Source organism: Mercenaria mercenaria, chromosome 8 (genome assembly GCF_021730395.1).
Source record: "Mercenaria mercenaria strain notata chromosome 8, MADL_Memer_1, whole genome shotgun sequence".
NCBI lineage: Eukaryota > Metazoa > Mollusca > Bivalvia > Venerida > Veneridae > Mercenaria > Mercenaria mercenaria.
In genome coordinates, this window is record NC_069368.1 from 63,153,467 (window position 1) to 63,157,434 (window position 3,968).

The following is a 3,968-nucleotide window of genomic DNA, read 5'->3' on the forward strand; positions in this document are numbered from 1 at the left end:
ACGGGGCGCTTCATATTAACTCCTAACTGCCATATAAAATACAGAAGGAGGTTGTTACATGAAACGTGCATGCTTCTTATCCAAATTTTGAATCCACGACCGAATAATAAATACACAATCAACCATTACGCAAAACATTGTAAATCATAGTTTCAAAACTACTAAAAAATAATTTGCCGGCAGGAGCCAATTAGGTCACAAACACTGAAATAAAAAATAAATCTTATAAGTAGACTGTTTCAAGTGTTAAAGACATTAAAGCCTATAACTGCCAGGAAAATAATTCAATCAACTGTATAGAATATCATAATCATTCCAGCAGTTATAAGGTTATATTATTTTAAAAGGTTCATGATTAAAATACCGACATAAAGTGATGAACTGTATCAAATAGTTATCATTTGTATAAACTTGTCACGCCAACACATGTACATTCACATGTGTGTGTTGTTCTACATCACACACGTGCTAAACTATCTGAATAAATGGGCCTGCCAGCAAACTTAAAGACAGACGAAAGAGCAAAATAGGCTTGTTCTACAACACAAAATTTAAGTTTTTGAGAAATTTAAGAAATACTTGTCTCAACTTTAAACACTATATTGTTTTGTCATACAATTTCAACATATACATTAAAATATTGTTATTTGATTTTATACAAACAACGTAAAAAAGCATGTCTGAATACAATATTTGTTCATCTTGAAACAAAAATACTTATGAGGACGAATCTTGTACATATTAAAAGTACAAACGGTAGTTTGTTTTTGGTTTAAATGCCTTTTTATAACATTTTTCACTCATATTACATGTAGGAGGGACTAACAGAAATATCATTTAGATACGTAGAACTAAATGTATAACGCAATAAGCAATACCAATGTTCTCAGTATGAATGCATAAATGCGTGATAAATATTTTTGATAATTTTCTAGTAATAACCTGTTTATTTGTACCACTAGTTCAGTAAATTGCGTTATATTTAGCCTTCGTTTTGATGATGTTATTTGAACCGTTTTTCTTGTATTCTCGTGCAATGGACACTAGAGCAGTAGGATGACAGCGCGCTCGACAATCAAAGAACTGATTAAAAATGGGGTCAAAGTATTAGCACAGATATTCAGACAAAAGAAAAGACATAGATTAGACAAAAAATGTCCATGTATTTGTGGATTTTGATACTAGTAAGTCTTGCACTAAATGTCAATGTGACAACCAATTTCAGAGTCTACAAAGGGCCATAATAATTTTCAGCAAAATTAGTTGTCCGAGTTACGTACTCTTGCCTACAGATGGACATCATTATGATAAACAAGAATTCAAAGTATAAACGCAATATGTTAAATAATTTTGACAACATGGACTCGTATGAAAATAGAACAATTTTCCAAGTCCAAAAAGGACCGTAATTCATCCAAAATAGATGACAGAGTTATGTACTCTTTCCTACAGATAGATACTATTATACTTAACAAGTGATGAAAGTTTCAAAGCCATATGTCAAATACTTTACACAAAATATGAACTGGTACGAAAAGAAAAACTTATCGAAGATTTTAAGTCAAAATGTGCCATAATTCAGACGAAAATCCTTGATGGAGTTATGTACTCTTGCCTATAACTGTACATGGTGATGGTAATCAAGTGTTGAAAGTTTCAAAGCTTTATCTCAAAAGATAAATATTCAAGACTTTGTCAAAATGTGGACTGGTAGGAAAAACTTAACCAAGGTGTGACGCCGACGTCGTCGTGAGTAGGATAGCTCTACTTACTCTTCAAAAGGTCGAGTTAAAAATGATATTTCGTCTTCGAAAGTAGGCTTTTTTTTCAGCCGGCAGACAGCCTAGGGTTGTTATTCGACAGACTCCTCCTACAGAAATAACTGCCAGGGTATTAAAAGTACCAGTCCAGTGTGTATGATACAAGCACTTGAAGCTTTTCATTTTATTGAAAAACGTAGATGCTGGATCACTATACTATTTTAGCGCGTCCAAGTCAAAAGTGTAAAAGCACATACTTTAAACGTACGGAATAGTGTTATAGTATTTATGTAATAAACACATAATCCTCAAATATCTAAAATCACGAAATACATTGACCTTTGTTCATTAGTAAGAATATAACATACATTTGTAACAAAAAAATGCAAATATGTAAACATTACACATCTATATCGAATTCAATTGTCCCTTCTAAAATAATAATATGCATGTAATCAACAATATAAAATCTGGTCAAATCACCACAGTATTAAATAAATCTAACATCAAGGCCTGTTGCATACAGCGAACAATTTTGATAATAGATGGAGGCGAATCACCTGAAAACGGAATGGAATCTAGAGACGGAATATTTGCGTAACAAAATATCGTCCATCTCTACGAAATCTACCGCTGATTATCACTGAGCAGACCAGAATCATTGCGGAAATTATTAATGAATAGGTTACATGTCAGGTATAATAAATAGCCATTTACTATCTAAACAAAAGCGGGCCGTTAAATGTGTACAAGAGGTATACTGAAGAAAAAAATAACTAAAAGAGGCATCAACAGAAAATATTAAATTTGATTTGTAAAAAAAATGGTTACTTCTTTAAACTGTATCACTTACGATATAATTACGTGTGCGCTAATTGATCAATATCCTGTTATATGTTTTGAACACAAATAGAACAATTTATAAAGGTGATTCTATTATGACTGAAATGCTTTAATCATCATAACGATATTATGTCAACGTGAGTTTAGCGCCATGTATGTATCAAGAAATAGCACTTTCAAATTTCATAAAATATATATCTTAATAACATGTTTTAAACGAAATATCACATTGCACAACTGTGTTGATTAATATACACACATACTGAGTTAGATATTCGCTTTGCTGAATAATTCGCAATAATTTTGCCTGAACAATTATATTCCATCATATTTGATTTATTTTTTAATAAAGAACATATTAGAATCGAAATAATTGATAGAAAAACAGTGTTTTGTCACTATGCATTCACTGCGGTTATACGTCGTCCGGGATGATTTCACTTGGGCTGCGCCCTCGTGAAATTATTACACCCGACGTATAACCGCCCATCGTGTATAAATAGTGATAAAGCACTTTTTTGCTAGGACATATTTCTTAAATCAGATATCAGATTTCACTTATTTCTTTAATCAAATATCAGATTTCTGATGTTCTATTTAAATTAGTTTTGAAACAGAAATACTATGTTGAAATGTTATTCTGTTTACATTTAGTTTTAGAAATAGCTACAATATTTGCAAAATGATTTCCTTTCGTTTCTTTAAGATGAAGATATTTATCAATAAGGAATATTACTACATAAATGGTCCCAGTGTTTTGTTTTCATCTTTTATATAGAACTTTACAACACAGTATCTAAACACAGTATCTAAAACAACACAATAGAGTACCAAGCAAATGAATAAAATATGAACAAAGCGCAAAATCGCACACATACCACAAATACGGATCGTATTATCCCTTGAAAGAATTCTTGTTTGCTAATTATTGCTTTTAAATATGTTCATGAAGGTTTATAATTAAGAAATAATTTATAGAAAAATAGTGCTTTATCATTAAATTAATTCGGACGGCGTATAACCGACCGAGTGGATAAATAATGATAAAGCAGTGTTTTGCTATGAATTATTTCGATTCTAATATGTTCTTTATTGTAAATTTATATCAAATATGATGGAACTGTTTCTTTCCGCAAGCATGGCGCCAATAGTAGGTCTTTGTTTGTACACGCCAAGACCGGAAATGGTAATACGTCTTGCGGCAGAGTTCAGTTCGGACGAAAATTATTGCGAATTATTCAGCAAAGCGAATAACTAACTCAGTATGTGTGTAAATTAATCAACACATTTGAGCAATGTGACATTTTTGTTAAAAACATGTTATTGAGTAAAATATTCCATGAAATTTGAAAGCGCTGTTTCTTA